Here is a 26,345-nt window from a genome sequence, read left to right on the forward strand (position 1 = left end):
GGGACTTATTGCCAGTTTCTATGGTTAAGATTTCTCAGTTACCGTATCTGAGTGTGCTAGGATTTTTGCTGTATCACTTGCTTCAGGCCTCATGCCACCCGAAAGTATTATAGGTGGAGCCATGTGAGAGCAATTTTCCTTCGGCACTTCCAGTAACTGAATCTCCTTGGATGGGATCCAAGAATAAAACCTTCTATACCAAACTGCACACCATGGTGGGCTGTATTATATATAATGAGACTCTGATGTACGTGTAATGTTTCTGTTTGTTGACGGTTTATGAAAGGATCTTGATTTCTGGTGAGTAAATTCATTGTCAAATCACTCACCCCTTGAAAATTCAGAATTTATTTCTTGCCTCAGAAGATCATTTCTAATCCAAAGGTAAGTTTTTACGTGATTATTTTGAAAGGTGAAATAATCTTTTCCCTCTCTGCCTCACCCTATGCTAAGAGGAGAAATTGATACCGAGAGAATTTTCAGGTCTTGGGATTACTTGTTCATTATACCTCCTGGAATGTATAATGGTGTTAGTACTATCATTTCCATTTTGAAGGAAGGAGGGGGAAGAGAGCTAAGAAAAATAAACAGGTGGGCAAAGTATTGTCTCTCCAAGTTGTATCTTGTGTTGGTTACCACAGTAGCTTTTCTCGGACAAGCTTTTGTTCAATGTTTGTTGCTAGGTTACTTCATTTAAATCCCATTTATACCTAAAATAAGCCACAGGGTCATTATTTTTATTTTGAATTTTTATTTAAAAAAAAATAAAAAATTATCTGTTAACCTTTGGTGGCTTTTCAGTATACTATATTCCTTTAAAATTGTCCATATTGGATCAGAATTCTAGTCAATTTTTTTTTCTTTTCCTAAAACAGTGATGTGAACATGTCAAATGACTTAGTGGTTCATCTGGCACAAGTAACTGAAAATTTGAATGCTTATCTGAACTTTATCTGAACTATCCTGAGTTTTCTTGGGTCTGTAAAATTGGAACTGAAATCTCATGGAAACTGGCTTTCTCAAGAAATTTTTGGTGAGCCAGAAATACTGTCAGAGCAGCCTTTCCCGTGGTGTTTTGGCAATTTTTACTTTGGCCCAGACAGAACCAGGAAGTTCAGAGGTGAATGAGAATGAAAAATAATGAAATGGTAACTGATCTTTTTTTTTTTTTTTTTTTTTTTTTTTTGTACTTCAGAAAGATTCAGTTCAAAATCTTTAAAGACCATATCAGGTCAGTCTTAGTAACTATAGCCCTCATGATAAACATTAAGAGAGATGTGGGATGCTATTAATGACTCAGCCCATCAGTGGTAAAGAAGGAAATTAAAAATTACCATTTCTTCTTGTTTTTCACACTGTTTGGCTACAACATTATATATGGAATTGCAGTTTCTATGAAATTATTGGTCAGTTTAATTAGCATATTTCCCCTGACATTAGCAATGACATGGCAGATAGTTTAATGAATTAATATCAACTTTCCTTACCATATCTTAATTCAAATTCTTACCACTGAGTAGATTGCATTTCCATGGATTTTCATATTTAGAGGTTGAGAACTTATTGTTACAGCTTACAGAGTTTTTAGTAGATAATCACAGATTTTCATGGAAATCAAGTTTCTATTTGTAAGCCAAATACATCTAGAAGATGCTTGAATTCTGTTCATAGAAGCATCCTGAAGGAGAGAAAGATTCTTATATATTAAAGCAGTAGTTCTCAAACCTTGGTCTACTTGTGGTACTTTTAAATAGAGATGCCCTGGGGCACCTGATGGCTCAATAGGTTTAGCTTCTGACTCTTGATTTCAACTCAGGTCATGACCTCACCATTCCTAAATTCCAGCCCCACATCCGGCTCTGTGCTGTGAGTTTGGGATTCTCTCTCTCCCCCGTCTCTCTGCCCCCACCCTGCTCCATCACTCTAAATAAACAAACTTTAAAAAAATTTAAGTAGACATGCCCTGGCCTAACCCCCATCCACTGCATCCAAATCACTGATCATGGAACCCATAGTACTGCATTTTTATCTTGTTCCACTGGTTACTTTGATGTGTACCAAAGTTCTCACTATGTACCACTGACAAGTGTTCACTTAGGTGTCATGATTGTAAAACGCAATTCTAAATGAAAAATTGTATTTATATAAGACTTGAAGAGGCTATTTCTATCATTCTTGCTTTGTGGTTGAAGGGACTGAGGCTCAGAGAGTTTCAATAGTTTTCATAGTTAAGTGGTGGCATTGAAACTCAAATCCTGCTCTTTTGCTTCAAGCTCTAGACTTTTTCACTATAACACCAATACACTGCAAGCAGAGAAAGGAGGAACATCTGTGTCTACTACTGAAAAAAATAAAAAAGGAATGTTTGGTTCAAGAAAGATATACCATCATAAACCTCAATAACACCAAGTATTTGACAGACATTTATTTCTAAATTACTTATCTAAAGAGACAGAAAGGTAATTGAGACAATCCACAAATAACTTCTCTCGGATACCTATTTGTAAGTGCTCAGTAAATCATTTGTGATAGACTGTTGACTTAAAGTTTTTGTTCTCTTTGTAAGCCTTTGCAAATCGGGGCAATGAAAGTGCTAATTGCCAATTCTGAAGGCTGTATTGTCAGTCACTGGGAAGAGTCCATCTGTCTTATTAGTCACTCCATTAATTTTGTGTTCATTTGTGTGCAGAGGCTTGGACAGCAAAGAGACCAGGAGCCATGCTGAGTTATTCCATTTTAATTTAATAACATAGAATTCCTGTAGTGTCCTAAAAAGCCAACATTTACGAATGTCTGAAAATTTTCAAAAATCTTCATGAAATTAATGCCACCAAAAGATTCTTACTTCATTGCTTTTGCTGGCTGTATTTTAAAAGCCATTTACCTTCAGTGAACTAAGGGACTGGGCTTCGAATAAATGATGCCCTTTGGATCAGTTGTGTCTGTCTGCTCTGTGATTTGTACAGGATTGGCCACCCATCACCCTGGCCTTTCTCCCAGGCATTCATCTGATATGTAGTCACATAAGATAGGGCAGGGGCAGGGGGACATGAGGGCAGAGAGGGATGATTTCCAAGCTCAAGGATAGCCAGGGGGAGGAGTCTATCCCTAGAGGAAAAAAAGTAAGTAAAGTTTGTATGTAACTAAAATACAAAAGTAGGTAAGGTTTCTGAAAAACACTGAACTGTATGCAAGTTACAACAGACTGCCCTTAGGCAGTTTTAGCGAGTGCAATTGGCACTCATACAAAAGATAACCTAACCTGACACTAACCCTGCCAGTAGTTCAGGGATAATATTTTCACTAGGATGAACTGCTCTTGAACTGTTTCTGTAATTTATTTGGTGCAAACAGGCTTTCCTTCAACATCAGACATGCATGTCTTATGGCCACCCATTTGTTTATTGTAAAAACATATTTGTTATAGCCAATGCAAGCAAACCCCTCCTTTCCACTGGTGTTTGAATTCCCCCTGAAGCCTTCTCATACTGTGTACCACAGCCCTGATGATGAAGTATACGCAAGCTTGTTCCAAACCATGTCCCATGTTTTCTTTGGACTTATCGTCAAAATCTATGGCTAAAGAGCAACTCCTAGTGTTTTATGACCTTTTAGCATGATGGTGCTTATCCTTTGGACTTGAAATGATTTTCCTTCTCTTGATGAAAATGTCAAGTATGCCTGAGGATCCAATCAGACACTGGACACTGGGCTAGCTGAAAAGAAAGGAGAACAGCTGGCTAGATGTAACAGAACAAACATGTTTTAGAAAATCATGGGAGTGTGGTAAAGATCACTTGGTAGAATCTATGTAAAGTGCTATAATGTATTATTAGTTTCATCACCATCATAGTCATTAATATATATTATATCCCACATGAGTTACCATACTTAGCTTCTGGACTGATCCTGAAAGTAAAGGAGACCTTGGATGATTCTAGAGATGATGGCTTCTATAGATACTGATCAATTCCAGAAATATTCCCTTGAGTGGCTACTATGTGCCAGTAAACCATCCAGAAAAAAAAATTATTTCTTTTGCCAAATCCAATTATTCTTTTGTATTTGGAATGACTCAATCCCCATCTTGTATTAGTAGAGCAGATTGTTTTAGGTTTATCCCCAAACTTTTGGATACCAACCATCTTTTAGAATGCCAAAAGAGTCCAAAGACCTAATGAGCATTTTAGACTTCATTTATGAGCCTGATAAGAAACGGAAATGAGGAATAATTGATTTGTCTATTCTTGTGGCCAAGGAACTTCCTGGATAGAGTTGAAGTGATTCTACAGAAGAATTAACACCTTTTAAATAACATACAATAGGACTGTTGCTAACGCGTATGATGCCTTTGAGCAAATTAGAAAAAAGTGCCTCCTTGTGACACTTCATTTCAATTTGGAATATTGTTTTAATCAATATGCAGATCCATTACATCTGTGTCACTCTTTTAGATGTGTTTCCCTGTGCAGTGCACAACTTGCCCAACCATATGCAGTGGCTCTATATGGTGGCTATCTCAGAGAGTGTGGAGGGGATGCAAACAAATTGAACAACACATCAATATGAATGGGTACCCTCCCACAAGAAGCATGTGCTAATAATACTCTGTCACCAAACTACTGTAACTCTCTCCTTCTTTTTAGTTTTCTCCCGAACACATATTTAGTTGGGAACTTGAATTTATCTCCAACATTTGAACAAGACCCATTTTTATTGCTTTTCATTTTTAATTTCCCTAGATTTTTTTTTTCTCAATTGAAAGCTCTGGTTTTTTTCCTGATTAAGCTAATTCCACTTTGTCTCTCATGGATTATAACCTATCCATATTTCTCACTAACTTCTTTTTAAGAGATCTTCCTCAAAATCCAAAAATGGATGAGAAAGCCCATGCATTATGTGACCACATAGTACTAAAAAGATATATAGATATCAGGTATCTATATAACCCCCACATATCTGAAAACAGTGTGTCACGGAAATTCTGGAACCCTGTAATTCTAAACTAAACTAAAACATGCATATTTATTTTTCTGCCCTTATCCAATGTGTACTTTCCATCATTTTTGTTATGTACCTATGTGGCAGAAAGAAGAAAGTGATTGCAAAATAAATCAGTTAAGGTCTTATTTTCTTTTCTAGCTTCAATATCTACTTATCAGAAAACCTCAATATCTTAACCTTTAGGTTGCTTTTATACTCAGGCACTTACCTCACAGATTTTGGTAAGACAAAACTGAATGGATATCTTAGAACTGGATTGATTTCAAAGGGTCAGTTTCTAAAAACATGAGCTTATCTTATATTTATCATAATTAAGACCTATGTGGAATGCTGTAATGTGCATAATGCCTCCTCCTAAGTACATGAATCCTTCAACTTGTTTGCAGACATGTGTATAGTGCCCATAGTACCCACCAGTTGATAGAGTCATTCAGGAAGACTTGAGGGACAAAATAGGCAATAAAATTATCACAAAATCTTCTCCATAGAAGTTTGGGTTTGGAAGGTCTGGTTTATTTATCAGCAATCACTTGGTTGATGTGGTAATAGAATGAGAAAGAAACTTTATCAATTGCCATCCCTCACTCCTTTTTATCTATCTCTTCTCTATCCCCCATTTATTTCTACTTTAAAGTTATGGGGCACCTGGGTGGCTCAGTCAGTTAAGCATCCGACTCTTGGTTTCAGCTCAGGTCATAATCGTGTGGTTTGTGAGTTCAAGCCTCACTGTCAGCCTGGAGCCTGCTTTGGATTCTCTCTCTCCCTCTCTCTCTCCTGCCCCTCCTCCATTCTCATGTGTTCTCTCTCTCTCTCTCTCTCTCTCCCTCTCTCCCTCTCTCCCTCCCTCCCTCCCTCTCAAAATAAACAAATAAATTTTAAAAAATAAAAATAAAAAATATTTCTACTTTAAAATAATACTTTAGTCTATGGCATGGCCATTCCAACACATATAGTGGGAAATTGCTATCTGTCAGAGGCTAGTATACATTAAATATATGCCCTCAATTAGTTGGACAAAATAAACAAATGTAAATATATAGTAAGGATTAGGAAAGCCTCTGTTTTTTCTCCCTGAGCTATCCTCAAAAACTTCAGGAGCTTCCATAGAAGAAACTTAAGGGTTCCAAGGAGGTCAGATAAGGGACCTAGCAAGAAATATTCATGGTGTCCCGTTCCTATTTCAATCAGAAGATATCTGCTTTGATGTGTCTAACAGTTTTGACTTATGTATAAGATTGCACTTGAACAAAGATTCAACCAATGCAATAAATAGCTTTGGAAACGCTTTGGCATTCAATCCTTAAGTAATTGCTGTACGTATTCTCCATTCTAACCTTTGCCTCCATCTAAATCCTCATCTCTTCAAGGGCAGCCACTGTGTCATAATCAACTCTTAGGCTGGCATAATGCTTCTTAAATAAAAAGGTCTGCAATAAAACCCTTAAAACAATTTTATTGATGTACACCGAAAATAAACTAGCCACCCCATTTTTAATATAATTTCTAGGGATATTGGTTGAGTTTAGACTGATGAAGACTGGTCAGAGAAGAGTAGGGCAATCATAAAGTGAGTAATTTCCAAAACACAAAATGGTTTTTAAAGCTTTGAGGAATGGCTGGTATGCCTGCATGGCATTTTGTGTTCTGAAACACTGGATGCCTCTAAAAGCAGCAACATTTCAAAGGACATTCTTTATTACTTATTTAATTACTACTTCTGTTTCCTTTTACATTGGTCCAGGTGTGATTCTTTATTTGTCATCTAAGAGAAGAAGGAAATAGCTCTGCTTTTCATGTTTTGTGGAACATAGTCTAGAAAAAAATGTTCTTACACCTTAAGTGCCCAGCCTGTTACAAAAAGAGAAACAGGTAAATTGTACTACGCATTTCCAATATCCATCCCCTTGAACTCAGACAGAGCCATGTGACTGATGAAACGTGACAGTAAGTCTCATGTGTCCCTTCCATGTGGAAGCTTCAAGCGATGCTACGTGCTTCCCCCTTCTTTTTTCCTTGTGCAGCAGTTTCAGTAGTGCTGTGTGTCCCCGAGTGAGATAGATAATGAGGAACAGAGACCCAGCTGACACCATGGGCATTGTAGGGTGAGCAAGAAACACAAACAACAACAGCAACTTTGGCGTTGGAAGCATAGGAGAGTGAAAAAGTGGTTTTTGGATGTATGTTTTTATTTTTGCATGTGGAGTCTGAGTCCAAATGTGTTATCAGACTCTTTTGTGGTCTTCCTGTGATCTGAGCAAAATCACTATGTACAAAATCAAACCACACTGGTTTCCAGCCCCCCCAAAAATCAGAGAAGGGGGAGATAGAACTAGTGCAGCTGTGGCAACAACCTTATTGTTCGAGAATGAGGTGTCTGATGTATAAGTGCCGAGGAAGTTGGAGTATGAGAAAAAGAAGCTACGCATATCAGGACAGGGAATTTTTCATTTAGTGGGAAGCCATTCTCGCGTTCATTTGTTGATTAGTTATTTTTGTTTTCAAAAATTGGGATGTAAATTTAAATCTCTTATTTTTACTAATTTAAGTAGAATTATGGAGTTCTAGAGTCTAGATTTAATGCTACCTTGGACCAAGTTGCTTTAATCATCTGGGGACCTAGCACTCAACCCTTTCCAGCCCACAGACTACGTGTGGGCCTGTGATGGAGAGTATCTGAGTGTTCTTCTTGGTAAGCATTAATTGCACTCCCATTGCCTTTCATGGAAAACTTGCCAGGAGCCCAAGCCAATATTTAGACTATTGACATTAATTCTGTCCCTCTCCCTCTCTAAGGTGGTATACAGTAACTTCTAAGATCAAATTGTTAGACAAGCAAAAGCTTTTTCAGATTTCCGATAATTTTATCTTTCATTTTATGCCAAAGATATAAATTTACATCCAGCATTTGCTATAATCACATGGCCCTCCACAGCTACCCAAGCAAGCAGCCAGCAGAAACAGGAAGTTTAATAAAACCCTATACTTCCATAAAATGTAGCCTGAAATGTGTCAGGGACCTAAGACTCCCCTTCCAAAGTGATAAACTAACATTTTATTTTTTATAGTTGCCTATTAATCTAAATATATTTGATTTTTTAAGTGACAAAAGGGAAAGACACTTCCAATGGTTACAGTCTTTGATATGAAAATGTATGTGGACATAAGTTTTCATCATTAATTACCAGGGTGTTTCAAAATAATACCTTTTTTTTTTTTTTACCAATTTCACACGAGCATAACCCTTGTATAATGATATTTATGGTCATATGTATATTTTGGAATGAACTGTGACATTTCATTTGTATAACATACATCATCATATTTGCTGCTTATCATGGAGAAAAAGTTTTTTCATAATTTCACTGTGATCTTTTTATTGAACATATAATTATAAAATCTTCTTAACTGTAACTGTATACTAAGAAGTGATAATTTAGAAAAATAATATGATGCTGACATATATACCAGAGGTTATAGACGAGGCTCGAAAGCAAACTGCTCTTTATGCTTTGTAAGGATTATGTCCTTATTTCTAAAATTCAATCATACAGGATGGAAAATAAGTTGTAGCTAGTCATAAATAAAGGCATGAATGTGACGAAAAAGTTAGAAATGAAAGCAATGAGAAATTCAAAGAGTATTTAAAGGTTATCTGCCATAGAAACTCTTTAAATACAGAATGTGCAGTTTCTAAGTGGATGGAATTAAGATGTTCTCACCCTCTCTTTTCTTAGAAATTACACAGGGGCGCCTGGGTGGCTCAGTTGGTTAAGCGTGTGACTTCGGCTCAGGTCATGATCTCACGGTCCGTGAGTTCGAGCCCCGCGTCCAGCTCTGTGCTGACAGCTCAGAGCCTGGAGCCTGCTTCAGATTCTGTGTCTCCCTCTCTCTCTGACCCTCCCCCGTTCATGCTCTGTCTCTCTCTGTCTCAAAAATAAATAAACATTAAAAAAAATTTTTAGAAATTACACAAATAAACAAGAAGAACAGGAAATAAAAGCCTGAAGCTCAGTTCTACGACACTAAAAGATAATTTTAACCCTGAGCCCTGATAGAAAGAAGGCTTCCAGATCTTTTGGAACAGGGATGCAAGAAGATGCTGAGGGAGAGTACAGAGGCTGTGAATCTAATGTAAGGCGGGCAAAGCCCAACTCTTGTTTGGGACAACACAGTTGGATGAATTGTCTAACAGCAAAAGCTTCCTTGGACAAGGTTTGGTGAAAAGAAGGGTAAGGTAGGGCTGCTTGAAGAAATAGGAATACAAATAGAAGCCATGTTGTCAGAAGCAGTCTCTTGGTGAGACAGGGTAGAGAAAAAATAATGCACTGTGAGAAGCCCTGAAATATCAGTCTCTATTGGCTGGAGAGAGTAACTTGTTAATACTCAGAGGCTAGTGTCTTCAGAGTTCCGTGTGGTCTAGAATATAGCCCCCGGCCCCCTCAAACACACAGGTAGATAGTTTTGGAAGAAATAACTTCATTCAAATAGGAACTTTTAAAAAACTGCCATAGAACCATCCAAATATATTCTATATAATTATTGGAAAAATCATGAACAGTGTTTGCCATTAATTTTTTAATGTTAAGAAGCTGTTGCTTCCATTAAATAGGAATTCCAAGTGTAGACATGAGAGTGTAGGAAAAATAGAGTGAGGCAACAGAATGTAATATAATTTGGATTGGCAATCTCACAAGAAGTGGAAGAGTAGACAAAACCATCAAAGAAATAAAGACCATGCTGGATGCAGCACAAAAGAGAATGCACTATAATAAAAACATAGGAAGGGACATAAAATATTGTAAAGGGAGCAAAATAGAATAGAAAGTTAAAAAGAGATTAGAAGAATTAGAAATGTTAGACCTGGAAAACAAATATAAAGGATCTAACAGACAATATCAACACTAAAAATAATGTTGTCTCCAAGAATGAAACATAAATTATGAAAAAATAAAAATATTTAAAGATATAATTAAGGAGAAGTTTGTAGTATTAGAAGTAGCCTTAGATATTTAGATTGAAGGGTCACATATAACATGAGGTAGGAAAAACTGCCTTAAAAAACAGAGAAACACACCCTGGTAAATTTTCTGGATTTACAAATAAAGAAAAAAATTACTTGAATATCTTCTCAAAAAGATAATTAAGATGGGCTTACAGAAAAGTTTGTAGAAAAGTTCATAGAATGCTAGAACATGGACAAGAAATAAAAAGAATAAACTAAGAATTTTATATCTGTCCAAATTTATTCAGAATAGGTAAAGATAATCCTCTAGAGGAAAACTTCCAGTCAACCGAGAACTGAATGAAAAAAAAAAAAAAGTAGTGGAATGGTGCATTGAATCCATTTAACTGTCAACCCCAAATTAAAAAAAAAGGAGAGAGAGAGAGTTTATATTTTGGGGGTGAAAATATTTATTTATTTAATATTTTTTAAATGTTTATTTTTGAGAGAGAGAGAGAGACAGAGTGTGAGTGGGGAAGGGGCAGAGAGAGAGGGGATGCAGAATCCGAAGCAGGCTCCAGGTTCTGAGCAATCAGCGCGGAGCCTGATGGGGGGATGTAAATATTTAAAAAATGACAATGTAACAAATAAGTAATTAACAGAAAACAAAAGACAAATATGCTTAAACACCAAAACATATGCTCAGTCTCACAAGAAAAGAAATGGAAAGTTTGTAATGAATAGCAAAAGACCCCAAATAGCCAAAACAATCTTGAGATTGAATTTAGAGATTACTTAAAAATAAAATTAAAAAAAATCACACACACTAGGGGTGCCTGGGTGGCTCAGTTGGTTGAGTGTCCGACTTCGGCTCAGGTCATCATCTCACAGCTCTTGAGTTTGAGCCCTGCATTGGGCTCTGTGCTGACAGCTAAAAGCCTGGAGCCTGCTTCAGATACTGTGTCTCCCTTTCTCTGCCCCTAACCCACTCGCATTCTGCCTCTGTTCTCTCAAAAATAAATAAACATTAAAAAAACACTAAAAAGTTTCTATACGTCAAAAGAAACAACAAAGTGAAAGGATACCCACAGAATAGGAGAACATATTTGCAATCATATATCAAAGAGGAAGTAAATATCCGAAACATGGCACCCCATAGTCCAGGGCTCAAACTTATGAACCGTGAGATCATGACCTGAGCTGAGATTCCTTATATCCGAAATATAAGGAATTCATGTAACTCACTAGCCAAAAACTAAGTCATTCAATTTAGAAATGGGCATGGGACATTAGACATTTTTACAAAAAAGGCATACTGGTGGCCAACAGGTACATGAAAATGTGCTCAACACCACTGATCTTCAGGGAAATGCACCTCAAAACCACAATGAGAAATCATCTCACATCTGTTAGAATGGCTGTTACCAAAAGACAAAAGATAACAAGTGCTGGTGAGGATGTGGAGAAAGGGGAACCCTTGTGTACTGTTGGTGGGAGTGTAAATAGGTACAATGACTATGGAAAATAATATGGAGTTTCCTTAAAAAATTTTAAATAGAACTACCATATGATCCAGCAGTTCCACTTCTACGTACTTATCCAAAAAAAGTGAAATCACTGCTTTGAGGAGATAGCTGCAGCCCCATGTTCATTGCAGCATTATTCACAATAGCCAAGACGTGGCAACAACCTGTCAGGTGACAGAGGAATGGATAAAGAAGATGTGATACACACACACACACACACACACACACACACACACACACAGGAATATTATTTAGTCATAAAAAAGAAGAAAATCCTACCATTTGCAACAATATGAATGAAACTTGTGGATATTGGTAAGCGCAAACTATCAGTAAACAAGGTATAAAACAGGTCAAAAAGTGCAGAGCAATGATGCATAAAAAAACAAAAAAAGAAAAATTATGCCGAGAGCATATTAAACACAAGATAAACATCTCTGTGATTAAATTCAATAGAATTCAATATACTGAAGACTTGGTCAGCTGGCCTGCAAGATAGGAAGCACATTCCAGGAGGTGTCATAGTTTAGCAGTTGAGAATGTAGACTTCGATATAGAATTTTAGTCAAATTTTAGTATTTTGCATGTTAGCTACATGACCTGGAACAAGTGTCATAACTTCTTTATGCCATGAATTAAAGATATGGTAAAAGATATGCCATACCAATATTAAGCAAAGCTGCTATCTTAACATTGATATCAGACAAGATAGATTTGAAAGCAAAAAGCATTAATGGAAATGAGGACTTCCATGACATAACAAAAGTAATGATCCATGAAGAACGTATATCATGAGCTTCAAATTACATTCAATAGACAAAAACCAAAAGAGATATAGAAGCTTTATTTTTTTAAGTTTATTTATTTTGAGTAAGAGTGTGAGAGAGTGGGGGAGGGGCAGAGAGGGAGAGAGAGAGAGAATCCCAAGCAGGCTCCACACTGTCAGTGCAGAGTCTGATGCAGGGCTCAAATTCATGAACCATGAGATCATGACCTGAGCCAAAATCAAGAGTCAGAAACTTAACCAACTGAGCCATCCAGGTGCTCCTAGAAGCTTTAAATAAAGAAATTTATATAGCTCTATAGCCCCCCAAGAAAAATATATATTTCTTGCAAGTGCATATGGAATATTTTTTTAAATCAACTATGTGTTAGGTCACCAAGGAAATCCTGATAAATTATAAGAAATTAATATATATAGACCACATTCTCTGACCATAATGCACTTAAATAAGAAGTCAACATTAAAAAGTAGTTTTAAAGAACCTATATATGTTTCAATTTTAAAATATTTCCTGTTAGGCAAATATTTAAATATAAATAACAATAAAAGCAGTACTATATATAACACCTGAGAAATATAACAAAATGGGTACATGGTAGCAAAAGTAAAGCCTTTAACATACTTAAAATTAAAAAAAAATGATTTGAAACAAATCAGTTAAGTGTTCAATTCAGGAATGTAGAAAAAAAGGAAAATAATAAAAACATTATACATGATAGGGAAATAATAAAGATAAGAGCACAAATTAATAAGTAGAAAATAAAGAAATAATATAGAGAATCAACAGGTCTCAAAACTAGAGCTTTAATGGAAAATTTAAAGAGCACATATAATCACTAATTAAAAGGAGACATAAATATGGATACAATAAAGATAAAAAAACAATAGGAACATACTAAATCAACTTAAAATTTAGTTGAAATGGGGGTGCCTGGGTGACTCAGTCAATTAAACGTCTGACTCTTGACTTAGGCTCAGGTCATGATCTCACAGTTCATGAGTTCAAGCCCCACATCAGGCTCTGTGCTGGTAGTGCAGAGCCTGCTTGGGATTCTCTCTCTCCCTTTCTCTCTCTCTCTCTCTCTCTCTCTCTACCTCTCCCCCATTCACTCTCTCTCTCAAAATAAGTAAATAAACTTAAAAAAAGAAAGAAAACTACAGAACAATTCCTAAATTGACATAAAAATCTAAATAAAATATTACAAATTGAAAACAGTTTATTAAAACAACACATTCATCATGTTCAAGTAGTATTTATTCAAGGAATGCAAAACTGTTTCAATATCAGAAAATTTGTCAGCCATACTAGTACATAATCAAATCACAGATGCAGGAAAAGGTAACAATATTGATACACTTATTTATTTATTCAACAGATACTGATTTAGCACCTACTTTGTGTTAGGCATTGCCCCAGGTAATGGGGAATATAACATAAATAAACAGAAGCCTCATGGATTTTACATTCAAGTGGATGAATGGGAAGATAATCAAATAAACAGCTGAATTATATAATGTCATGCATGATAATTGCTACAAAGAAAACCAAAGCAGGATAATGATATAGAATGTGATCAAGAGTGCTATTTTGAGCAGATACTTGGATGAAGCGAGGAAGTGAGACAAAGTTTTTACTCAGAGAGGACATCAGGCAAAGGGAACTGTGAGTGTGAATTCTCCAAGCTAGGAGTATGTTTGGATCAAGGATCAAGGAGGAACATTTAGGAGCCTGCTCATTGGGATAAGAAGCAATATAACTTGGATGGAGTGACTGAGCAAAAGACAGAAGATGAGATTAGAGAGATTGTTAGAATCTTGATCATTTTATGGTTTTGTGTGCCAAAATAAGGACTTTGGATATTATTCTTGATATAATGGAAACCCTTGGAGGGTATTCAGAAGAGTGACAAGATCTGATTTTTGTTCTAAATAACCTCTCTAGCTACTGTGTGGAGAATAATCTATACTAGTGCAAGCATAATTGATATGAAAGCCAGTGAAAGGGGGTAAGCCAGTCCCAAGACAATGGCCATATCCCAGACGAAATGCGTTGGTGACTTCTACTAGAGTAGCTGCAGTGGTAAGCATGATTAAATTGATTCATATATAAAATTTGGTAGCAATGTATTGATCACGGTTTTCCAAAGAAACAGAACCAATGGGATATATATGCGTTTTATCATAAGGAATTGGCATGTACAATTATGGTGGCTAACAAGTTTCAAGATCTGCAGTTGGTAAGCTAGACCCAGGATAGCTAATGGTGTAGTTCTAGTCCAAGTCCAAAGGCCTGAGAACTAAGAGAGCCGGTGGTGTAGTTCCAGCCTTAAGGCTGGTAAGCTTGAGGCCCAGAAAGAACCAATGTTCCAGTTTGGGCCTGATGGCAGGAAGAAAACTGATGTCCTATCTCAAAGGCAGTCAAGCAGCAGGAATTCCCTTTTACTCACTGGAGGATTAGCCCTTTGTTCTGTTCAGGCCTTCAGCTGATTGGGTGAGGCCCCCCACATTAGGGAGGACAATCTGCTTTACTCACTCTACTGATTTAAATGTTAATCTTGTCGAGACGCAGTATCACAGACATACTCAAAATACTGTTTCACAAAACATGGCACCCCATAGTCCAGTCAAGTTGACACAAAGTTAACCATCATGGCAAACTAGGAATAGTCTCTAGTAAGGAATAGCTATGAAAAACCTACAGATATCACACTTCAAAGGTGAAATTTTAGAAGTGTTCCCAGCAGCAAGACAAGGATTTCACTATAACCACTTGTAGTCAACAGAGTTTTGAAGGTGTCATCGAATATAATACAAGAAGAAAAAGATTAAGGGTACAAAATTTGAAAAGGAAACAAAACTGTCCTTATTTGTAAACAATGTGATTTTAAACAAAGAAAATCCAGGAGCTCTTCAAGCTACTAGAATTCATAAGAAAGTTCTATAAGTTTACTGGACTCAAATGAGCATGCTAAAGTAATTGTCATTTCAACAAACCAGCTAGAAGATTAATAGAAAGGAATACATATAAAATACCTAGTAATAAACCTAATACCTGATAGTTGAGATCTCTAAGAAGAAATTAAATATATTTGAAGAACAAAAAAAAAATATTTGAATACAGTCATGCACTCTACATTCAAAAATTGTAAAGATGTCGATTTCCATTCAAAATACTCTATAAAGTTAGTAAAACTCTAAGCAAAACATGCAACTTTATAGAACTTGACAAGTGATCTTAAAATTAATATAGAAGCACAAAGAATCAAGAATAGCCAAGATAAATCTGAAGAAGAATAAATTGGGGGAGGGGGAAATTTGTCTGAGCAAATAAATCAAGAATTTATAGAGCTATAGAAAATGAGACAGTGTGGTATTGGCATAGGAAGAGACAAATAAACCAAAGGAACATAATAGAGAGCCCAGAAACAGATACTTGCATATGTGGAAACTTGAAATATGACCAAGGTGGCACTACAAATCAATGAGAAGAGGCAGGACTGTTCAATAAATGGTACTGGGACAATTAGTTAACCATATGGAAAAAATAAAGTAAAATTGGATCCCATTCTCACACCATATACAAAAATAAAGTCCAGATGGATTAAAGGTCTAAATGTTAAAAGCAGCTTTTGGTAGAAAATATGGAATATCTTCATAGCATTTAGATGTGGAAAAACTTTTTAGACAAGACACAAAATGTAGAGCCAAAGATTGGTAAATTTGATGACACCAAGATAAATTTTAAAAGGCCTATTATATTTAACAAAGACACAAAAACAAAATGAAAAAAGAAACCACAGAATGTGAAAAGATATTTATAATTCATATAAATGACAAAGGAATTTATTTATTTTTCTAAGTAACTGAATGGAAGAATGAAAAAATCCATTAACAGGCAATTCAAAGAAAAAGTAACCTAATACTAAACATATGACATGCTGCTCAACTTACCAATAATCAGAAGGGAAAAATAACAGTAAGACATCGTGTCAGATTGGCAAAATTTAAGTAATGACTGTACCAAGAGTAACACTGATGCTCATAGACTGTTAGTAAGCATGTGAACTGGTACCACTACTGTGGAGAGCAATATTGAAATATTTCATCTCTAACTTAGCTATTCTACTGGTAGGTATATAACTTGGAAAAAATTTCGCATGTATGGGAGGAGATGGTTGTAAAGATATTTATTGCAGGTTTCTACTGAAAACAATTTAAAATGTTTATTTTGTCAGAGAGAGAAGGAGGGAGAGAATGAGTGGGGGAGGGGCAGAGAGAGAGGGAGAGAGTGAGAATCCCAAGCAGGCTCCATACTTTCAGTCCAGTGCCTGATGCAGGGCTCAAACTTATGAACCGTGAGATCATGACCTGAGCTGAGATCAAGAGTCAGATGCTTAACTGACTGAGCCACCAGGTGCCCCTCTAATGAAAACAATTTATTTTATTTCATTTTGTTTATTTATTTTTAATTTACATCCAAATTAGTTAGCATATAGTGCAACAATGATTTCAGGAGTAGATTCCTTAGTGCCCCTTACCCATTTAGCCCATCCCCCCTTCCTGCAATACCTCCTGTGGTATTTGTTCTCCAAATTTATGAATCTCTTCTGTTTTGTCCCCCTCCCTGTTTTTATATTATTTTTGTTTCCCTTCCCTTATGTTCATCTGTTTTGTCTCTTAAAGTCCTCATATGAGTGAAGTCATATGATTTTTGTCTTTCTTTGACTAATTTCATATATATATACACACACCACATCTTCTTTATCCATTTATCCATCGATGGACATTTGGGCTCTTTCCATACTTTGGCTATTGTTGGTAGTGTTGCTATAAACACTGGGGGTGCACGTGTCCCTTCGAAACAGCACACCTGTATCCCTTGGATAAATACCTAGTAGTGCAATTGCTGGGTCATAGGGTAGTTAGAGTTTTAAGTTTTTGAGGAACCTCCATACTGTTTTCCAGAGTGGCTGCACCAGCTTGCATTCCCATCTAATGAAAACAATTTAAAAGCAGAAATGTTATTCACTAGGAGAACAGATTAATAAATTATGATATAGTCATATGGTGGAATACTATATGGCATTTGAAAATAATGCACTAGAGATACATGTATTAAGGTGAATTGTCAAAAGCATAGATTGAAACACAAAAAGCATGGTGCAGAATGATATGTACAATAGTTTACTGTTTAAGTAAATTTAAAAACCAATAAACATTGCCACCTCATGTAGTATTATTTATATTGATGAATATATAAATCCTGAGTAAAGATATAAATTATGCATGGGACTTATAAAACATTAAATCTGTGACTGTAGTAGAAAGTAATACATTATATGTATATTATAATTATATTATTTATATCTATTATTTATATGCTGATTATTTATATACCACATTTATTTTATATACATTACATATATACATTTTATATATATGTATATATATCGAGAGAGAGATAAAAAACACATCCATACCATACTCCCGGCATGATTTCAATAAATTAAGAACTGATTTGGAGTGGTTCTTAAAGCATACAACAGTCCTACTTCTCAATGCAAATACCACACACAATCCCTATCTTCTAGCCCCTCACTTGGCATGTGGAAGGCAAGGACCACTTTGTATTTGTCTTTTTATCCTCAGTATCTGGAAAAATGAATAAAATAAAGCTTCTCAAAGTGTTCTTTGTATTTAGAATGTGATTGTCGGTAGTCTGCCAGGTTTCTAGGGTGTATGTCAGAGGATTTCTGAGAAACCTGAACTATCTTCATAGAAGATGATTTGTTAGAGAATCAGATACTGCAGTTTTCAAATTAAATACACGTATCCAATGAAAATGATTTAAACTGGAAGCACCAACGTCATAGAACAATTTTCTACAATGGCTATTTTCCTTTCAGCTGGAAATAAACTCGGAAGGTGAGGCTGACACTAAAATGGAGGAGAAGGGTGCCTCGGTGGCTCTGGCTCAGTCGGTTAAACATTGGACTTTGGCTCAGGTCATGATCTCAGGGTTCGTGGTTTCAAGCCCCATATCCAACTCTGTGCTGGCAGTGCAGGGGCGGCTTGGAATTCTTGCTCTCACTCTCCCTGTGTCCCCCCTCCCCCCTCAGCCCCCCCCCTCCCCCGCCTCACTTTGAATGAATGAATGAATGAATGAAATGAAGGAGAAATTTCAGAGTCTAAAATAAATGAGCTGAACAGAGTTGCCCTTCCCTGAACATCTGAAGACAAGCTACAGCTTTCATAAAGTGCAAACTACCGGAATTCCCTGCGCTGGTTCTTTTTGCCCCTGTTTACCGTGTGGCATCAACTTGAGAAGCTTGATTAAAACTGTTGTGTCAGAGGCCTTGATGAGTTAATGCCCAAATGGGTTTTTAAAGTCTTAATTCTTCGTTCAACTAGTAATTAAAATCCAAAGCTTAACTCAGTTAAGACTTTTTTTCTTCCATTGAACAGGTAGCATGCTTGTCACGGCAGGGGGTTTCTAAACTCTTTAAGCCCTGATTAAAATATTTTTACAAACACAAGACACAATCACCTGATATTATGTAGTTGCTTTTTTTTCTTTTAATCTTGTGGTAAAAATGTAAGCTGGTAACAGCAAAATTTTTTTTTCTTTTTCACTAATTTAACTCTACCAATTAATTTTACTGAAGATTTATTTCATTGAAAAAGTGTTTCACACTGTAGAAAATTTGGGAACTACAGAAAAGCAGAAAGTGGAGAATAAATAAAAACTCCATAGTCCCCTCACTTAAAGATTACTCCTATTATAAAGTTGATGCATTTCCTTTATTTTCATTTAATCACTTCTGAATGCAGTTTTTTGGTTTGGGTTTTACATCATTATAACACACCACAGCATCATTTTTTGGATTTTGTTTGTTTTTGCTTTTTAAGGAAGTGATAGAAACCTAAAAACACTTTCAGGCTAGTAGGGCTTACCTTATTTTATTTTATTTTTTTTAAGCAAGATATATAAATCAAACTTTGGTTGCATTTTCTTTGGCATGATTCTTAGCTAGATTTTTTTAGCTCATTCTTTAGCTCATGTAGGACTTAAAAGGTTTATTCGTCAGGGAAAGAACAGGGACTTTGGAATCTCACCAACTTGGGTTGGAATTATAGTTTCACCTCCTGGTAACTATATGTCCTAAGTGTGTTCACTGTAACAAATACGTACATGGTCCACTTTTTGTATGACAGACACTATTATTCAATCTGAAGCAATGTATTTAAGCTCTGAGAATCCCCATTCTTTACTCTGTAAAAGGAGAGTAATACACCCTCCCTTGCAGGGCTAATGAAGGTACTAAAGGAAATATATGAGAAGTGTGCATCATCAAGTACAAATTTCACCGAATGATGCTGATTTTAGTCGCTTAGAAAAATCTCCATTGATTTTAAACACATTAGCATCAAATTACACACATGAGCGCTGTTAATGACAGAAATAATAGTAGTCAGTTACAAAGGAGCTAATTCTCTCTGAAGAAGGTATTTTAAGTAAATCAACAAAAGGGCTTCTGAAAGATTTCACAGTAGCTGCTGTTTGCTCAGATCTACAGAAGTCCAAAAAGTTGAGACAAAGATGAGGAAGAAAAGAGGAGGTGGAAGGCAAGGAAGGAAAGATGAGGAGAGATACAGAAAGAGACACATAGATGGGGAGACAGAGACCCATACAGAGAAAGAGAGAGAGGGAGGGAGGGAAGGAGGAGGTGTAGGGAAAGGAGGAAGGAAAGGAGGGAGGGAGGAAGGAAAGAAAGAAGAATGGCTTTGACTTGAATAGGAAGACTAAAGAAATATATGCAGTATGACTTGATTAGAAGAAATGCAAATGTCTATAAATAGCTAAAGATACAAATCCTAAAAGAAGAGGAATGAACATCAGATGAGAAGGAAATACTAAAGAGTAGCTGCATTGGCTGGTGGCAATAAAGGATGAATTGGTTCCACAGCTGGATGGGGTGGTCATTGTGATTTTATTCCAATATACAAACATTTTAAGAACAAAAGCAAAACACTAATTGCCTCCTTCTGACATAGAAATCTGGAAAAAGTTTGTGTTACCTCAAGTCCTTTGGGTTAAATACCTTCTGGGAATAGTCTAACCCTAGTGACAGTGTGTTATTCAAAAAAGTCCTAACGTTGGCCAAGCTGTCACACTCCACTCCTCTTCTCCATCTAATTGTTTTCCCCAGAACACCTCTGAATGGAAAAAGAGTTTAGGGCAGGTAAGGAATGGAAGCAGTGGTATGCCTTCCTCCCATCGAAGTATATTGATTGTAATGAAATAAATAACCTCATTGTTGGGTTTGTCTCTCTAATCTTTTCAATTAAACACCAATGGGAAAAGGAATACACAATTTATAGCAGAATATATTTGTTTATCAATACTAAGTTGCATTAATTTGGAGTTTTATTTTCTTTGTTGTTTGTAAAGGAGAGCATATAAAATGTAAGGGTTAAAAATGTACAGTGTATAAACACTAATGAAGAGGTGAAACTCTGAACTTGGGTTTGGAGGCAGACGGTTGCAGGGATGGGTTCACATGGATCAGAGGCTGCCCTTCAGCAGCGGCTCAGATCCCTCCTCACAAAGGCAATGGAGCTTTTTTTTACTATAAAGAAGTGGAAATTCTTTTGATAAGTTTTCAGCGTAATTATTGAAACACATATGTGGTGCTCCTTGCCTGATTCTCTGGTTTCCAAGTTTCGGTTTTACCTCTTTAAGAGGATTACCAGCTCTTGATGGCACATTTGAATGTCTTTTATATTTCCTTCCCTCCTTTGACCTTCTCAGATAGGTCTGATTTGATTGTAGGTAAAGAATGGACCCAAATCATGACTTCTTCCATCCCTTAATCAGTTATAATCAGTACCACTTTTAACCGATTGTAAAATCCAGGGGGGGTTTCTTTTCTTTTTTTTTTTTTAATGTGAAAAGCTTCATCTTTACTTAGAGGATTTTAAGCTGAGGTATCTCTCCCATATATTGTAAATTCTTTCCTTTTATGAAATTTGGGGAAGAGTTTAAAAGAAGACATTGAAAATAAAAAGATCTATATATACAAAATAAACATAAAAATCTTTAAGTATAGTTATGGCAAAATTACATTAGTAAGAAAGTAACATTAAAACAGAAAAGCCATTTCTACATGAAGCCAAATTAAAAAAAAATTAAATACAAAGAAGTTCAAGTAGGAATCTAAACAAAAAATGAAATAAATGTATAAGGATTGCGTATATCTAGGGAATGATAACTTTTAAAAGAAAGATATACAAGAAGGGGCAGATATTATAACAGTAGTTTTGGGATGCCCTATTTCTAAATGTTTTCTTTAAGAATGAGGTTTTAATTATCAAAGGAATGTTTAAAGTGAATTATTGCATACATGTATTACTTTAAACAATCTATTGTGAATACCATGTATCAATCATTTTATACCTTTGAAGTTTATACTTTGACATCCTCAAAGCGATGAAGAAAAATCAAATTCAAGCCCCAGGGTGTAAAGAGGAACAGGGAAAGGTCAGGTTGAATTTTTTTCCATGTTAATGATGGTGAGAGTGGGTTTAATTCTTTATTGAACAAAGTGGACCTTTGTTTTGAAACAGCTTCTCTCCTTTAGAAAATTGGATGAAAACAGCCAACTTAACAGCAGATGAGAGAATTTCTTGCTGTCAGGAACAAATATAATGCTTAATCAAATTAAGAAGTGCCACAGAAATCCACACAGATAGGGTAGAATGCCAACTGGCTTGGGCACAAAACTCCCGGCTTCGTTGAAAATATCCAGATGCAGTGAAAATATGACATCTCTTTAAATATCTTCCTCTCTCTTTTTTGTTGTATTGCAAACATTTTGATTCCAGGTTCTCCCCCACCCCCGTCACTCTCTCCCCAATTTTCTAATGGCATACAAATACCATAGTTTTAAATTCTTTGGCCTGTTACAACTGGCATAACTTGTTTATTCTTCTTCCAAGAAATATCTTATGTCGAACCTTTCTTCATATTCTGATGCATACTGATAACAAAAGGGTCTCTAGTACTTTTTGTTTCAGATTAGGAAAGAAAAAAATATATCATACATCATGTACAGTCCAAAATAAACAAAATTGAAATGCTCTTAAGCATCTGCTTTGCTCTAGCTTTCAAAGTACTAGATCTGTAAAGGAGGTTCTTTTAGAAAGCACTTTAATAATGGAGTAAATTAAAGGAATAAAGATTTATATTAGAAAAAACAACAATTTTGGGAGGGGCATTTACATTTTTTTGGTCGTGTTTGGTAATTTATTTCTCCATTCTTATTTAAAAATTTGAGAATAGAAAGGTCTTATTTCAAATCATTGCAAAAATGTTTTTCCTTGATTAGTTAAAATGGTCCTTTAGATTAGAAACTGATGATAATAGAATGTATTGATTTAACACTATTTTTAGCTTTTAGTTGCAAAGTAATATATCATTAGTCTTAATCATTATGTGACCTGGAGAAGTAACACAGGCATTTTTCTCCTTACCTCGAAATTTCCAAAATATATTGCTGTTAATTGAGAAGCATTTTTTCCCCATCCATAGAAGGGAAAAAATTGCAACTTCCAATTTCAAGGTTTATAGATTTATCACTTTTAGCAGAAATAATTTTGAAACAAAAAATTGAAATAATCCAAATCTCATTGTATAGATAAGTAAAAGAAGTCCCTCAATTATTTTCTTTTCCTTTTTAAAACTAATCACTAGGTAACATAGGACTTTCCAGTAATTGTGGATTCTTTAGATTTTGGTTGCTGATTACACTGGTTTGTAAAGGTTTGTGTAGCTATAATATTGTGATAGGCATTCAATTAAGAAAAGAAATTGAAAAGTTTTTATCTTTTAAGTATCTTATAGATGAATTACCATCATTAACTAATCACAAAATAAGTCCATACTGAATTTTAATGCTATAATAAATGTGCCCTTTGATTATAATTTTTATTATATGTAGAAAAGTTTCATCTTTCTGTACACTTTAGTTAGTTTTATGGAGAAAATTTCTTTGTGTTCACTATAACACTTAGGTACAGCCACATACATAGTAGACGCTTAATAAACAATTGTTCTTTGTAAGAATGTGAAGCCAATATCATTTCACATAAAATGATCTCACGTGAACTTTCCTGTTCATTTCCCAGAAAAAAAAAGATTTTTTTGGATAACTCTTGTCTCCTCCTGGCCTTATTTCAACTGTAAACACGTCCTTTGGCAGTCTTTGAGGTAGATTTTTCTGCAACTTTGTTTGCTGATTAACTTACTCACATTTAATGTTTCATTTATTGATGCCCCCCATACATTCATTAATTCCCTGTTACCCCAGGAGACCATTATGCAGGTACGGGCAATTATCTGATTTATAGCAGTGATCTAACAACCAATATCTTTTACTTCCCTCTGCTTTGCTAACTCTGGAGGAAATTAAAACAGGTATCCTCCAAAGCGATGAAGGCAAAAATTACATATTTGCTCTTCTTCCCTCTTAGCATCCGACTTTTTTCCAAAATGAGTTAGTGGTTTCAAGTGTAAAAAAGTACTGAATGCTTTACATCACAATACCTTTTTTTTACGTAACACGATTCGTTCAAAAATGCTGTAGAATCCTAAACTCTAAAATACACACACATCTGGAACTGACATTCTATAGTTACCGACGCAAAGCCCTTTAGACCCCATCAGTTTCATTCTGCAGTACTGATTCTGCACCTATGAGAACTAAGCAATTATTGATGCCAACAGTTGGAACAATAAACGTGTATTCTTGCTTTGACTCTGAGGAGAATGATAGTGTGCTGATCTGGTAAAAATCACCGCAACAGGAAAAGCCGTGCAGGTGTACTCATGTTCGGCCCCCCTCCCTGACTCACTGCCATCAGTGAGTATGGCACTGGGTATGCCATACTCATGGGTATGGCTAGCCATTTTGACCATCATGTTACTCAAACGAAACTGCTGACCAAGGAATTTGCTGACCACCTACCTCACAGAAGTATTGTAAGGCTCAGCTGTTAAGCTTTTGTGAGGCAATCTGAAAACATAAGGCGCTGCGTAAGCGTTAATGGTACTGACTCAGCGAGGAAAGGGAGCACACCGCACATTAAATCAGGGGCATTGTTTCTTTCAGTCTTTTGTGGTCATTTCCTGAAGGGGAAAAAAGTACTCTTCCAGGGTGACCAGGTCTGAGCCTGCCCCTGGGAGGTAACTAAGAGGAATTGAATTTAAAGACCATAAAGCCATGAATGGACTGTATTACTTTTTTAATCTGGGGAAATCAAGGGTTTTTTTAATTAATAGAATTTTTTTTCAGAGCAGTTTTAAGTTCATAGAAAAATTGATCAGAAAGAACAGAGAGTCCCTACACACACACAGAATTTCCCTTATTATTTATGTCTTGTATTAGTGTGGTATGTTTGTCATATTTGATGAGCCGATATTAATACATCATTATTGACTAAAGTCTATAGTTTTTACTTCATACTCTTTGTGATGTTCACTCTGTGGGTTTGAAAATGTTTTTGTTTGTTTGCTTTAGTGAGCCAGAATGGGGGAGGGTGTAGTCGAAATCACACAAGCAATATGTGAGAAAGAATGACAAATGGGACCACACTTGGTTTTTACAATGGAGAATGCTTTACATCATTCACTTACATTGTAACTGAATATGCTAGAGAAGAGGGGGAAAGGCTGGAATATAAATGCATATTACCCTAGTCAGAATGATTACAACAAAATATTGATAGAAATTTGTAATGAAAGAATATTTTTCTGGGGAGTCTAGAGTCGTGCAAAATTTATTTCAAGCAAATGAGGTGGGAGAAGTCCTTAAAACTCTCCCCCGTGAGGGATCAATAAAAACTTAAGATTAAACTTGGGGTGGGCTTTGGAAAAGTATCAGGGTCACAGAAAAGGGAATTTAAAGCAAAGAATATGGGACGGTAATTTTGAGAGTAATTCATATCTTTCAAAAATAAGAGCCTGAAAATGTTTGAAATGTGACTTTATGAAGCCAAAAGAAATGTTGGAAAAGAGAAATGCTCAATCAGCATGCTGACTTTCTTATTTGGTTACCATTTTTCTTGTACAGAACCAGCCTTAATCTGTCCAGGGCAAACCCTTCACCTACTTCCCTCCAAGAAATACCAGTTCATGATTTATTATAACTATCAATGAAATATGGAGCCCTGTGAATGAAAAAGTATTTTTGTGAGACTTCTCATTCCTTACTTAAGCTCAAGTAAGGAGTTTGCTTGCAATTAAAATTAAAAAAAAAATGATCTTGGGGCGCCTGGGTGGCTCAGTCGGTTGGGCGGCTGACTTTGGCTCAGGTCATGATCTCGTGGTCCGTGAGTTCGAGCCCCGCGTCGGGCTCTGTGCTGACAGCTCAGAGCCTGGAGCCTGTTTCAGATTCTGTGTCTCCCTCTCTCTGACCCTCCCCCCTTCATGCTTTGTCTCTCTCTGTCTCAAAAATAAATAAACGTTAAAAAAAAAAAATTAAAAAAAAAATGATCTTGAAGGCCGTAATAATGAGATGACATGAGAAAGAACAAATAGACAAAATACCAGGCTTCACTGAATCTGAAACAGTCATCACCTATAAGAAGCACTGTTATCTTATGCATCACTAAAGAAGAGAAAGCTTTCCCAATTATAATTTTAACAAGAATCTTAATTTGAAAGGTGCAAATAAGAAAAAAAATGTGCCTTAGAGTTGATGAAATACAGTTTATGGAGTAATCTGGAAGAGGAAGAACTTAATTCTTTCAGACTGTTTAGAAATGTATTCGATTGCAGGTAACCTATTAAAGGGATCCTTAAATAGTTTTGCATGCAATCCTCCACTAGAGAGATTGCTCTCCTTTTTTGCCATTATGTTTTGTTGTATTGAATGTTACTTATTTGCCAAAAACATTACCGAGTTGCTCAATTTTAATCCCCCAATCTTGAGATACTCTTCTTCTCAGAAAAATTTTACCTTGAATCGGTGTCAGTTTGACTTAATTTCCAAGTTTCCGGAACTCACTGAGCTTCGGTTTTCTGATCTGT

General features: G+C 35.9%; 1 long non-coding RNA gene across 1 annotated transcript; it reads right to left on the reverse strand.

Annotated features, from left to right (window-relative positions):
- Positions 1 to 1,516: 1,516 nt before the first annotated feature.
- On the reverse strand, positions 1,517 to 26,345 carry LOC122224390. The gene is made up of 3 exons (XR_006204744.1): positions 26,275 to 26,345; positions 3,609 to 3,716; positions 1,517 to 1,678 (listed from the first exon to the last, which is right to left on the reverse strand). It is a non-coding gene; the product is annotated as an uncharacterized LOC122224390 (long non-coding RNA).

Source organism: Panthera leo, chromosome B4, assembly GCF_018350215.1.
Source record: "Panthera leo isolate Ple1 chromosome B4, P.leo_Ple1_pat1.1, whole genome shotgun sequence".
Taxonomy (NCBI): Eukaryota; Metazoa; Chordata; class Mammalia; order Carnivora; family Felidae; genus Panthera; species Panthera leo.